Source organism: Pithys albifrons, chromosome 5, assembly GCF_047495875.1.
Source record: "Pithys albifrons albifrons isolate INPA30051 chromosome 5, PitAlb_v1, whole genome shotgun sequence".
Lineage (NCBI taxonomy): Eukaryota > Metazoa > Chordata > Aves > Passeriformes > Thamnophilidae > Pithys > Pithys albifrons.
In genome coordinates, this window is record NC_092462.1 from 4,051,766 (window position 1) to 4,066,908 (window position 15,143).

A 15,143-nucleotide genomic window follows, 5' to 3' on the forward strand; every position below is an offset into this window, starting at 1 on the left:
TTGGCATCGCCCCGGGGGGTGAGAAGAGTCACAAACTGGAGCAGAGTGTGCCCGTGCCTGTCCCTGCCCTGCTGCTGGCCCAGCCCAGCACGGGGCTCTGCAGAGCAAAGCCCCGGTGAGCCAGAGCTGTTCACACCTGCACAGCCACTGCCAGGGGCAGTTGTAGCTGCACTAACACATCACAGTGGCTAAACCAGCACCTGTGACAGCAGCCGTGACAGTGACAGTCATCACACAGATACATTACAAGAGTGGAGTATTTAACTCAGATTTGCAGCTGTCAGGCCTTTTTTATCCTTTCTCATTGCTGCAATAATGATACTGAAAATCACTTCCTGTTCCACTCCCAAATTTACCTACTGCTTGATTTCCAGCCCATGGGAATGGCTCTGTCACAGAAAGGATTAGTGCAGCTCTTCCACCTTGAGTTGACCTTCAGCCCATTACACAATTGTCATTTCTACTGAAGCATTAAAGTTGCCACGAATTTTGCACTGAGAAAACATCTTTTCTGCTCTCTACAGAAACAGTGCATTCTTTTGTCTATCACTCTCAGTTACTCAATGTATCTTTATAAAGCCACATCAAAGCAACAAAACTTCCAGATGTTTTCAGTGTGATGGGCTTACATCCTTTTTCTAGAGTGCATTCTGGATACTGAAATCCTTGGCAGGGCACAGAAAAACATCTGGGTGGTTTAAAAATAATGCCTTGACTTAATGCCAGTAACTTCCATTACCAGATCAAAACTGCTCCTTGGTTTGCAGCCTGAATTCCACACCCCTGCCCAAAGCATTGAGCACCTGTGAACACACACAGGCTGTGCTGGGGAGAGCCTCAGATCCCCAGGAGTGCTGATGCCAACCTGCACAGCACATCCAGCATTCCAACCACCTCCAGCTGGTGGCTGATCTACACACAGGGATTTACAGGTGACTGTCAATCCCTCTGAAGCTGAATGCTGAGACATCCTGAGTGTCTTGTCAGTGCAACTGTCCAATTCTTCCCTTAATTCATAGAGGGTGGAAGAAATTCCAAGTACTCTAAGCCTGGTTTTGGATATATATATATATTTGTAAAGAACTGTGAACCTTTTCTATACATTTTTCTGATTAAAGTCCTTTAATTTTAAAGGTGGTAGTGTTTTTTTGGGAAAGAGAACCCTTTCCTAGTCCAGACAGACATCTTAGTTTTCTTCTAAACTAAGACACTGTGGTATGGGATCTGAGACACCACTTCCTATTTGCATGTTATTAGATAGCAAAGGCAATAATTCCAACTCCCAGAGGTAAGTAAGATGTTCACAAAATAACTGAACTGAATGCTATTTCATTTGTAAACATTTCTTGAAAGTTTAGGAAGAAGGAAAATAGGTACTCACCCAAAGGAAAAAGGAGCACAGCACAGGAGGACTCATGGCCAGCACACGCTGCACTCAAGCTGTTCTCAGCTGGAGGACAGACCTCTGGAGGCTGCACAGGTTCCAGTCTCCTGATGGTGCCTTACTCCTCTCTGGGATCCTCATATGGAACTTTCTCAAGTGAAGAGTGAAATGAAAAAAGCTTTTGTATAAGTAAAATATTGGTTTATTTTGCTATGATGTTTTAAGATATATTATTACTAGAGGTGGTCTTTAATGTGGTCCTAAGCCATAACTCTTGGGAGTTATTCCTTATGCCTCTTCCTCTGAGTGGGAATGTTGCAGCAGAGCACAGTTCAGCACTACGTGCTCCATTAAAGAGCTTATAGAGTACCCTGTAGGCCTAGAGGTCCAGTGGGAACCTTTGGCAGACACAAAAATACTTCGGAAAACTGTGGGAATGCTGATGACCTGACAAGGATTTATATCATAGCATTATAAAAAAAATACCTGTATGGTATGGCAGAACCTGTCAGGATGGATAAAAAATTAAAGATTGGCCAATAACTGTGCTGTGCAGCTTTCCAAACCACTAACCTGCTGCTTAGCCCAGGCCTCTATTTCCTCCAAACCCTCATAAAAATTTATTGCTGATGGGCACTAGGAACCTACAGGAAAATCCTTCACTGTTCTAACAGCATCCCAGCCTTATGATAGTCCCACAATAACTTTTCCCCCTCTCCCCCAGCAGAAGAGGTTTCTCTCCAGCCCAACATGGTCTAATCCTCTCTTACAAATGGCAAAGGAAATAATTTATTGGCCTATCTGGGATAGCCAGGGATGAAGTACCAGAAAGTTGTGCACGAACAAGAGAGACTTAAATCATACATGAACTGCAGGCACAGTTTCAGCTGCTGTGCAGGGCCCTGACTGTTCCCAGCACAGGTATTGCTTTGCTCTGGGGGCTGATGGTGACTCACTGCCCAATAGATCAGAACAGGACAGTTTTGTGTCAGTTGGCTTCTCCTCTGCTCTGTGCCCCTCAGTACCTCAGGGGCAGCACAGCTGAGAGCAGACCAAAGGCTGCAGCAATGGCAGAGCACTGGCACGCTGGGGACCAGCACTTGGCATGTGCCACAGCCTTCTGTGCCACCTGCTGAGCAAAAGGCTCTGCCTCCAGCTCCAACTGTGCCCAAGAATCTCCTCTCTCAGCACAGCCCTGGCACTGTTGCTGTGCACTTGTACCCCATGAGCAGGTTCACAGGCAGATACTGGGAGCTGTGGGCTGCCATCACCCACCAGCCACGGGGAGCCTGCCTGTGCCCCCTGCCTGTTCCCTCTGCCTGTGGCCCCATGCCTGTGCCAGTCCACCTGTGCCACCCTGCCCACCCCAGCCTGCCTGTGCCCCCTGCCCAGCCCAGACTGCCTGTGCCTCCCTGCCTGTCCTAGCCCACCTGTGCCACCCTGCCCACCCCAGCCTGCCTGTGCCCCCTGCCTGGCCCAGCCTGCCTGTTCCTCCCTGCCTGTCCCAGCCCACCTGTGCCCCCCTGCCCATCCCAGCCCGCCTGTGCCCCCCTGCCCATCCCAGCCCGCCTGTGCCCCCCTGCCCATCCCAGCCTGCCTGTGCCCCCCTGCCTGTCCCAGCCTGCCTGTGCCCCCCTGCCTGTGCCCCCCTGCCTGTGCTACCCAGGGGCTGAGGGCAGCAGTGCCAGGGCCTGCAGCTGTTCCAGGAGCTGAGCTGGCCTCAGTGGTGCTGAGTATCCTGTGCTGTTCCGTGCCCAGCTCGACATGGCATGGCAGGAAATAACCCACAGCACTGCCTTTGTTGAGCGGGACACAAACAGCCCAGGTTCTAGAGGAAAAGGAGCTGGGAATTATCTGATGACATGAAGGCAGTGGTTGAGAGAGGTCATGCCAAAACCCTGTGTCCCTCTGACCCTGGCACAGGGACCTGTCCTAGTTCTACACTCAAAGATGACCAATCCAAACCATCTGCCCTCCAAAGCCCTGCTGCACGGACTCAGGATGTGCACCTGAGCAGTTTATTTGCAGATCCATGCTCCTGCCTAGCCAGATGGGTATCATAATCTATCAGAACAGAGACAGGAGTTGAAGATTGGCAGGGTAATTTAGTCTGGGATAACCTGGAAAAAAGAGCTTTTTTTAAAAGTGAAAAAATGTGACAAGCAGGTACAAGTATTTGAGAACTCACTGGCCTTCCATAATGAGTAGCATGAGAATAAATTACAGCAATCCAAAATCTTACTGAAAGATTCTGAAAAGTATAAAATCCCCTTATTTAACAACAAGCAATAGGACAAGCACAAGAGTTAACCAAGTATCTGATTCAGTTATATGTGCCCTGAATCAAGATTTAATGTGTAGAAATATGTTAGTATACTTTAACATCATAATTATTTTCACTCACGAAGAGATGAGAGATTCAGAGAGATAATCTCTTATGTCACAAAAGAATGCTTTTTGATGCATTATAAGATCTAAATAAGTTTGACATTGACCACAAAGAGTACTCTGTGTCCTCCTGGTGACAGGAGGTTAAATCTCATGATAACCACTTCAGACTGGCTGCATACTTGAGTACTTTCCCCCTTCACAGTTGTTAAAACTTTATACAGCCTCAAAACATATCCAGATGGACAGGAACTGTGACTGCCACTTATGAAACCAGTATAATCTAGCACAATACACCAAGTAGGGTAAGTGTGGAAGGAAAACAAGCTCTGAATAGAGGACCTCCTTGGAACATTGGATCAGCCATCAGACACACCAATTCTGTTTGGACAGGCCTGTTATACACACCCAAACATTCTGCAAAACAAAGCACCCCTCTCCTTTCACCACTGCAGCTCCCAAACACTTGTGCCCAAGGGTGGTCTTCAGGCAGTGTTTGTGCCCATGTCTTTATTCACCAACCCAACCAGTGGTTCCCATAGTATTTTGGCAAAGCCGAGACACATAACCCATGTTCTTCCTCTCACAGAGTATCCCATCTTGGCAGTCCTGTTGGGGGCTGACTCTTTCAAATACACACAGAAGAATATGAACAAGAGGCTCACTTACCATGGTGCTGCCGTTCTGTGCCTGGGGGATATTCCCTGCACTCCTCCTGCATCCTGCCTGCACGGCAGCATCCCTGCCATGGACAGCATCCCTGCCATGGACAGCATTCCTGCAGCACTGCCATGGACAGCATCCCTGCCATGGACATCATCCCTGTGGCACTGCCATGGACAACATCCCTGCGGCACTGCCATGGACAGTATCCCTGCCATGGACAGCATCCCTGTGGCACTGCCATGGACAGCATCCCTGTGGCACTGCCATGAGCAGCATCCCTGCCATGGACAGTATCCCTGCCATGAGCAGCATCCCTGCGGCACAGGGCAAGATTGAAGTTCCTGTCCATGTTCCCTTGTGGGATAACATCTGCTAAATACAGGAACAGATAGTGACTTCTTTGGATTTGTGCTGGGCACAAAAATAATACATCTTTTTTTGTATACAGTGTGCATGCAGCACAACAGGATGATTAGGTAATGAAACTATAATGTATCAACAAACCCCCCAAAACCCAAACCTTGGCATATTTATAGCAACTAAACCTATGGCTTCATTCCTCAGTCCAGTTGGTATAGGTGTCTTAATTCCACTGAAGTTAATTCCAACACCTACTCTGGTGTGTTGGCAGAGACAGATCTCAGTGCAGCAGGGATTCCCAATCACTTCCTTATTTGTCACATTTCACAAATCTCCAACTTGTAAGTTAATAGTTAAAAAACTTGTTTGGGAAATTGCAATTCTAATTCATGGTAGTCAAACTATCAGTTAAAACCCTGGTGCAGCTGCTCAGTTACACACCTGCTGCTCATGGGAGAGTGTGTTTTGAAAATATATCCTGCAAAAGGACAGCATCTCTTACCACGTGGTAGGAGTGATATGTTTATTTTGCTGTTTTGCAGGAAAGATTGTTTGCCATATGTCTCCACAGACCCTGCTCCTCTTTTCCAAGAATTTGGCTCAGGGAGATATGGTTATTTAATTTGGTTTTTGGTCTTTTTGCATCACAGTTAGAGATTAGCATGTGAATTATTTAATTAAGTTGTGAATATTGCTGAGTTAAACAAATGCTGTGTCACTCAGCTATTGATGACTAACAAACTCAATTAAAAGTTAAAATAGTTAGTTAAAAGCTAAATAATCTTTAGTCTTTTGACTAGCTGTAATGTATCCATACAACACCATTCTACTGAATAAGGAAGCTGTTGTGAAGCCTTTTATGCAAGAAAATAAAAAAGTTAAAGAAAAAAAAAGTTGTGCTATTTTTGTTTGGTTTCTTCACGTCCCAAACAAAGCTGCAGGCTCTGGAATTTCAGCTGAGCTCTGTCTGCACTCTCCAAGAGTCGGTCACATGTAAATGTGCTGAACAAGAACCAGATCACAGACAAAAGCACGCCAGGGCCTTGGTGAGCAAAGCACAAGAGCAGAATATTAACCACAATCCCGCCCAGGGAGAAGTGCCTTTTGCTTGGTCATGGCACATAACGAGGTTTCATGCCTCTCTTTCTGGCATGTCTGGTGCCACAGGAGCCTCACCCCACTCAGACAGCTGTTCTGAAAGAGCAGCTATTCCTGACTCATTGCTGGCTTACACCTTCAGCATGGGATGTGCCCTCACAGTGGTCCATGACACAGAACCCTCCCTGCATCAGACAACTCCAGCCACAGGCAATGGCCACAGTGCTCATGCAGCCAACCTGGGATCTCCTCAGCTCACTCAGAAATTATATAAAAATTAAACCATCCCTTCAAAGTGGCTTAAGCACTAATTAGGGATCTGGGGTACATTAGAAAAAATACTGTGTCATTAATCAATGCTGTTTTAAACAGCAGTATATACAAAAAATTATAAAAGTGATTTAATCATCCTGTCTCTTCTTTACATCTTGGACTGTATCTATGTCTCACCTTTTAGTTTTTCAGGGCTGCATCTTTGAACAGGAGAGCCCACCACACATGGGTTACATGTCAAACCACATTTCCTTCACCCACTCCTTCTGTCCAAACTCTTACAGTTGTGGAAATGTCCAAAACACTCCCCTAGTGAATTATGCCTGCTGGAGGAACACTGGGAAAGGAGAGAAAGAAGAGACTTTGTGACTTGGCTCCTCCCTGTAGTTTATGCCTTTTAATTTTTCAGGTCTTGATTTAAGTTTGACTGTTTTCTTATCCAGAAATACTCCACTGAAGGTCAGCTACCTCTTAAATTTACTGTATTGCCAAAATAATCAAGAGATGGCATTGTTAGATAGCCATCAATAATTAAGAAATCAATTTTAAAATATTAGTTTCTCCTTGATATTTTTTGCACTAAATTTATTTCTTGAAGCAAAAAGTAACTGAGCTGAGTAAGTCTGAAGTATTGAGCTGGCCAAGTATGACTCCACTGTTAAAAGGTAGCAAGAAAAGCTTTGGTTGACACAGAATACAGGCACAGACCAGTGAAAATAACAGATTTGAATATGCAAATACTGTTCTCCAACAGGATTCTGGATTAGTGAAACATGAATCTAAAGTGTCACTTTTCCAGATGAAGGAGAAGGGTTTAGGATTAATGAAAAGATTTAGTTTTGTCTCTATCATCAGACTACAGAAATAAAAAAAATTAGAAGCACAGGGAGGAGAGAGATTTCCCTGAATCACAGCTGCTTCAAAACCTTCCTGTGCTCTGCCTTCCCAGCCCTTTCCTTTCCTTTTGGGCCCATTTGGACAAACATCAGTCAGTCTCCTTAGCCTTTTTTTGGTGATCTTCTGTGGATTTCCACTTTATTTCTGCATAACCTGAGAAATTTGTATTTGCATCACAAGCTGACCAAAATGTTCTTTAATTATTTCCCAGGAGCTCTGCTTGGTTCTCCTCTGTTGCTACACTGAAGGGCTCGTCAACACTCCCATTAGAGATGTCTAATCTTGCAGGATGCCATAACCCAGGTGACTTAATTGCACAGAGCTACAATTAGCTTTACAAGATTTCAGGACAGATGCCAGTTATTTAACATGCTTACACTGAAAGAACTTGGCTTTTTTTTCCTTCTTCTGTTTTGGGAGGGGGAAGAAAATCACAGCAGAGGCAAAACTTGCTGGTGGCTTCTTTTCAAGGCAGCCCTTCACTCTGATGCCATGTCTGTGTTACCTTTCTCAGTTACCAGGTTTTGGACTCGAGTGCTGTCCCTCCTAAAGCCTTCCAAGGGAACTCAGTACGCAGCTGATTTTTTGGTATTGTCTTTTTTTCTCTCACTTTTAATCCTTCCATGACTTTCAGAAAAGTATCTTCAGACTTGTGGGCCTTTGGAATTTTTCAGAGCATTTCGATTATGTTCAGATAAAACTGAGTATTTATGTATGAAAAAATCTTGGAGTGATTTGAAAATTGTCAACAGCACCTTCTGCATTTGTTCAGTACAGAAGGATTTTAAAAATTCATATCAGAGCAGCTGTGGGTGAGAGAAAGTTCATTCCTTATCGGTCATCCAAAACTGCTGAGCCAGTTTTATGAAAGAAGTGAAATGAAGGCAGAAACTAAACCCAGGGACCACTTGATAATGCTCTCAGCCAAAAGCAAACCAGAAAAAGGAGCAGGCATTGCTGCTCCAGCTCACCTCACCTGGGCCTGAAGGGAAGGGAGCAGGACCCACCTGAAGGGTGTGGGCAGGCAGGAGGACTCATGGCGCTGGAGATAAAGGGTCAAATGTGGAACTCTTTCCTCCAAATTGAAATGCAGAGAACTGCCAACAAGTCCCCATCCACAAGCGCAAATGTGATGATGGGGGCCTGACGATAATCCTCCATGAGCCTGGCAGCGCTCCAGGCTCTCCTGCCTGCCCTGGGGCTGCTCTGCAGCACCGCAGCAGTTTCACCCCACGCTGAGCACAGGCATCTGCTTTTGCACTCAGGCAGCTCCACAGTTCCTTGTTAGCAGCCTCGGGGATATTTCAGTGAGATGAACTCTTACCTACAGGACCATAAAAGAGAAGAGTTAACAAGGGGCTATGAGGTGTTACAGCAAAGGTGATGAGGTGTCTTTATGGGACCTCTGCAAAGCGCTCGACACCCTGGGCACGACAGGCAGAATTCCTCTTGCAGCAGTGGTTTGAGGAAGGTGGAAAATCTGAGCTTTTCCCAGTGCTTGCCTGCTTGCACAGGAAACCTTGTGGCATGTCCAATGCCCTGTGCTCAGCAAAGGTTCCCAATCCTGGCTGAAAGCACAGGGAAATCCAGTGCTGGCACACCTGAGGCTCTAAGGGATTTTGGCCATTACACTCAGTCATATTTATTCCATTAAAGGCAGCTCAGACTTAGTAAAGACAATCTCCACTGCTAGTTTTGGTTACAGTCCATGCTACAACAGCACCGGCTGCTACACAGAGTGCAAGAAATGTTTCCCCAGTGGAGGGCATGGGCAAATTCCTCACAGCCACCTTTAGAATGGAGGGATGTGTTTGTCTCTTTTCTTGCCAACAAGGTCTTAGGAGCTTGGCTTCCAGACTCCAGAAATTTGGCTTGGCCAAATGAGCACTGAAATCTTGACAAGAAGCACAAGAGCTGATCCGTGGTTCAGTCCTGCCCCAAAGCACCCCAGCAGGCTGGACACACAGCTCACCTCGGGCAGTTCATGGAGGAGAAGGATCAGCATGCCCAGCCACTGCCCCAAACCAGCCCAGCAGGCTGTACTGACAGCTCACCTCAGGCACCTGCTGGGGGAGAAGGATCAGCATGTCCAGCCACTGCTCCGAACGTGGGACTGGCAGACACTGTATTGCCTGTGTTTCACTCCTTAAAATTAGTCAGATCATACATTCCATGATCATCTCAACGTCATAACAGAAGGTTCTTTGCTGGCCGAAACATTGGCCATTACCATGAAAATGACTCTGATGGTGCAAGCAGAGAAGGAGAGGTTTAACATGGGAACCACAGGTCAGTTGGGACAGTCAGTGGGATGTATTAGGCACTGCCCCATGTTTCCCAGATTGCTGTCACAGAGCTGCATTTGCTCAGGGCTTTGTTTCAGAGATACCAAAATACGAGTGGGGATATATACATAGAGGGGGCTCTGGTACACCAGCCTAAGTGTTCAGCTCCCATCATGTGCCTCTGATCTGTAGGCAGAGGATTTTGGACCTCACCTCACATTTTCTACCCAAGGAGTGAATTGATACTGTCACAATAAAAGTAAGGAATTATAATCATCATCAATTTGTTCTTTGGGGATGGAGGCAAGATGGAAATGAGAGCATTTCACTCAGCCTTATTTTGGAATCCCAAAGACTCAATCAGATACTGGGAAAAATCACATCATCCAACACTAGAGTTGCTGTCACTAGAATAATTTTAAATTATACATTAAATACTTGAAAACTATAAATCATGTTTTTTCCTAACAATAAAAAACTCATTAGACTTTTAAAGGGAAACGTGTAGTGACAGTACAAGGTGGAACATCTGACTAAAGCTCTACTACCACTTTTTTCAGAGCCCTTTTTTTTCCTGTGGCTGTTTGTTACAACACTGTAGTTAAAAATAAACTTCTACTGTGAACGGGACTTTGACTTCTGAATTAAGGTCACAAGTCTCTTGGATAAGCCAGAAGGACAACAGCTTTATACTGGCATCCCTAATTTGTTGTATACTACTTTATCCAGCATTTATAAAAACTTTACCTAATTTATGAGAGAAATGGACTTACATGTTTTGTCTGAAGTGCAAGGGGGAAAAATACATTCAAGAGCATAAAACATCCATGTGAAAAATAGTGGTTTAAGTTCTACTGAGAGGAGCTTTCCTGTGAGCAGAAATTACTGCTGAGTTTCCAAGAGAAAAGATCTGTGTTTCCCAATTTGCTTTGTAAAAATCTGGTACTACTTGTTAATTAATCCGAATTATGATACAAAATAAAATTAAAAAAAAAAGAAGGAAAGTAATAGGCAATACAAAATAGATTAAGATGGAAACATTAAAAAAGAAGACTGACAATCTGTGAGTGACCCAGCAGCTCAGCCTGGCAGGGCAGGTGCTGAGGGAGCCAGCTGAGGGTAAAGGCTGTACTTACAGGCACAGTTCCTCTGCACTGGACCAGGCAGTGCCCAGGGCAGTGCAGTGTTGGCAGCAGGTCTGTCACATCAGTGTGGTTGTGCTCCCGTGGTTAGGACTGGAGTTTCCATCATGCTAAATGCTGTGTTTTGTCCTTCAAGTAGTCATAAACTCCTCCATGAGCACAACAGACCAGGAATTTGTCTGATGGTGTTTGAAGCTGCGTAAAAGATAATGCAACAGTCAACATTCTGCTTTAGTTCGGCTTTTCCTCAGCATCAGTTGCTACTTAGTAAGTCCCCAACATTTTTCAAGGGCATAACTTGCAACGAGACAGCAATAACAATTACATATTGTTTTCAAATAAGGTGCCATTTTCCTTTCTGGCAGGCAGCAACGGGGTTTTAATGGGCAACATTTGTCTCATGAAACTCACAGATGCTTCCCTGACAATTGCAAAGGAAGAACAGAGAAGAAAACAAACCAAAAGGCAGAGAACACAAAGAGCAAACGAAGGATTCAGCTTCCATCACAGCAGTTCACTTTGTGTCCCAGGCTGATGCATGTTCTGGCTGCATCAGACACCCCTGGAGAACCTGTGCTGCAGAGCTCCACTGAGATCTTGGGTCTCCCTCCTTGTGTAGCCCTGAGTCATGATGGGAAATACTGGGATGGAGTTACTGCAAGTGGGGCCAGTCAGGGAAAAGCAAAAATTATAGGGGATAAGCTTTCCAAAAGGACAAGCCTTCCAGAATATAAAAATTAAGAAATACAGATAAAAATACAGAAGACAAACATAAATGGCACTGACCTCGTTCTGCAGATGAAGGGCACTGTGAAGCAGAAAGTCTTAACATGAAGAATGGAAAAGCCAGTATCTGTGAAGAGCCAGGACAGTAGCTATGGCCACTGCTTCTCCAGGTCTAGTTTTTGAGCCCTCCAGCAAATCTGGTGAGTGGCAAGAGACACTTTTTTTCCTGAACAGACCCAAACCATGAGAGTTTTTGAAAAAAGTCTGTCAGCAGAGCCTCATGGCTGGTGCCAGGGAGGGCCTTAGTCTGAGTAGCTGGACAAAATCCAGGGGTTCTGTGTATTTTGCACCACAAATTGGTATTGTTACCACATATCTTCGAAGCAAACCTGCTTACCTACAAAGGTCCTGTTCCCCAGGGAAGTCGGGAACAGGAGATGGACTTCCTGGCACAGCTCTAGCTTGGGTTCAGCCAGGACTCAGCCCACCAACCCTCTTCCCCCTCAACTACCATACCTGTGACAAAAAAATTCCCATGGCAAAGTGATTTCCCAGATAGCTACAGATCAGGAGATACTTGTTATCTGCCAGAAACTGGGAACAAACTCTCAGGGGGAAAAAAAGCAAAATAATTCTAATTCTGTAGCAAGTCCAGTTTGCATTGTGCTTTCCCTCCAGCAAATGAGAGAAATGCCTTTGGTTTGTGTCTCATTCCGTACCTGTACTAGAGCTGAATACTATGGATAACTGTAAAAACAAATGGAGATTTCTTTTTCTAAAGCAGAAATATGCAGTAATAACTGTGTTCTAACTCATGTAAGCCTGAAGACTCTTTAAGGCACCGTGTGCTGAGGGTGGGACAGCAGAGTCACCAGGGGCCTCTGATGGCTGCTGGTCAGTTAGCCTGGAAGATCCCTGCTAGTTTAAGTGGAGGCAGGATTTAAAGCCATGCAGACCATACCTACCTGGGAAATACACACAGACTTTAACAGAGGACAAGCATAGGTTCAGTGGACATCCAAGGCACATTCCCACATACCCACAGTCCCTGCACTGCCACAGCCAGGCCACGCTGCCTCCTCAGACACTGTTTGCCTGAGACTTTGCCAGATACTATTTTAATTCTTCACTCTGTGGGGCCCCATCACTCACTAGCCTTGGGAGATCGTTCCACAGTTCAGTAGATGGCTTTTTTACCCCTGACATTCATCCTAAACTCTATTTTCCTGAATTTAATTCCATTCTCTACAAACCCTTTTTTTAGGGTATTAAGGTATTCTTTTTTTATTTTATATAAAGTCCAAGTACAAGCAAGTAGGAACCAGCCTTACTGCTCAGATGGAGAGACATCATCTTGTTCAGGTATAGCAATTATGGACCGTACTTAGGGGTCCTCTAAAGCTTTCTGCTCCACTTGCTGTCCCTGCAGGGCTGGTAATTGCTGTTACACATGGCAGTGTCAGGGCCCCAGCAGGACAGCCCTGACAGGCTGCAGGGACAGCCCCGGGAGAGCAGAGGGAGCTGCATCCCAGCCCTGCAGGACCCCAGCACACACCCAGGAGGGAGGGACCACGGCTGGATGAGCTGCCCCCCAGGCTGTTGTGCCCCACTGCAGGAACAGGGAAATGGGACTATTGGAAATGAAGTCCATCAGGAGAGAAAGCAATGGGTCATATTCTGATTTAACACTGACTGCTCCAATAATCCTGTGGAACTGCGTGGGTCTGAGTGCCAGCTGAAGTAAAAAAGGAGCTCAGGCTGAGGTGATGTGTGCTGCCAGGTTGGCTTGAACTTCTTAAAGTATTTTTCCTTAATATAAATATCAACCCCAACAGGCACTAACGGAAGACTCCAGGAGCCTTTCCCAGCTGTTTTGGGCTTCAGCCCCCAAAGCTTACCTCTCATAATTCAGTTTTAGCTCCAGGCACTCTAAATTTAATAGGCTCATTTGAGCAAGGGCTTATTGGAAATCCACATTGGAAAATAGTGAGTGTAAGTGTGCTCGTGCCAAGCCATAAACACATTTATACAGTGCAGTAAATCAATGCTGCTGCCTCTCCTTGGAGAGCTAAGGCACAGGACATGAGGATGGAACCTGTTCAGCTTCCTGCAGGCAGGTAGTACAGACTGCAGCCACCTCACCCTGCTGGGGCTCTGCTGGACACTCCCCTGCCTGCCCACACTGCAGACCCTTTGCTTTTGGCTTGTCCTTCACTGACTGCTGAAAAAGAGCAGGGATTTGGAAAGGCACTGCCAGCACTGTGTGGGTGGGCACAAGGGGGTCAGAGGGGAAGGGGCAGGAATGGTCGTGCCTACCCACTAACACAAGGCCTACAGAAGCACCTGGACTCTGCAATGCAGTGATGCTGCTGGGCTCATTCTCATCAACTCCTGTACAGGTCATGTGAGCTGACCAGTGACTTCTGACTAACAAGACAGTGTTTAGTTATTTGTTATCAGAGCATTTATTTTGACTGCCTTAATTACAGGTCTCCCACACACCCTTTTTAGTGTTACCTAAAGTATTAAAAAAGGCTACAAAAAAAGGACAAGATGTTCTGAAAAGCTGGTTAGGTTTTGGTGTATTAAGTCCCTGAGAATTATTTGTATTTTGTGTTTGTGTAAAGCCTGTTATCGACTATTTAATGCAAAGTTACTGTTGCCTGAATAGGTGCTCAGGTCAGAAAGCCCAGAGCAGGTGGAAGCTGACAGCTGGCAAAGGTGTCTTGCAACAACTCTCTAAAATACATTAGAAGCTGCACAAAAAAAAGTAATCTTTTAAATGAGAGAGGAGAGGAAGAAAAAAGCCCTGTATCCAATTTAAAAGGGAAGAATTCAGACTTTGAGAGAATTATAAAGGAAGATTTGAAACATTCTTTTAAAGGTTTTCTGTTTTCTTTTCAGCTCCAAATATTTCAACCACACCTGTTGCTGCTCCAATGCAAGATGGTCCTGTGCAACTCTCCCAGTACCTGTTTAAAGCAGAAGGAACAGATCTCCAGATAAAGTGCCAAAAGGCAACTGTCAGGTCACCAGCAGGGCCTGCCTAGGCCCCAACCAGGGCACTAATTGTCCATCTGCCTCACCAGCTGCCTCAGCAGATTGTCCATCCTCCGGCTGGGCACAGGAACAGGCTGCCACTCTGCTCACACACCTTACTGTGGGCAGGCTTTTTTAGGACTATTCCTAAACTTTATAGTAGCTGTTCTTCTGTTTGCACCTTCCTTCACTCCTCTCATGACTTGTTTCGCTGTTCATTTACTCACTGGCAGTAAAGAAGCACATTTCTGAATAAAAACCAAACCCATTCACCTCATGAGATCAGCAACTCCCTGCTCCATCATGAAACAGAGAGAGTCACCTCCAATTCCTGGCTTTTGAAGACAAGGAGAGGCACAAATAAGCACAAAGCACATAATATAAAACTGAAGTGCACAAATATCTCATCCTAGCAGGGCACTGCACTCACCTGCAGTCCCTGGTGGGGAACAGCCCATACCCCTGAGCTGTTCATAAACAGCACCTTACTTGGCAGTGCTCTGCCCAGCAAATGCTGCCACCTGAAGAAATAAAGGAGATGTCTTTGCATGGGCCATGGAAACTTCTCTTTTCACGGAGACTACCTGATATCAATATCATCTGGGGGAAAAGGGGAACCCACAGGCTCAGTGGCAGGAAGAGCAGTGGTCTGACTGCAACTCACCCCTCACAGCACATGGCCACATACTACTGCCTGCCTTAATCCATTAACTCATCAGCAAGGAGGGGCTATTTCTCCCCCTTCAAGGCTTCTTTACAGCATGAAGTAGTGAGCTGACTGTACCCTAGCAAAGTATATCCCAGCTCCCTTCTCTCTCTCTGTGTGTTCCAGGTGTGCTTCACCATTTCAGTATCCATTATACTCAGTTTGCATCCTCCTCATAT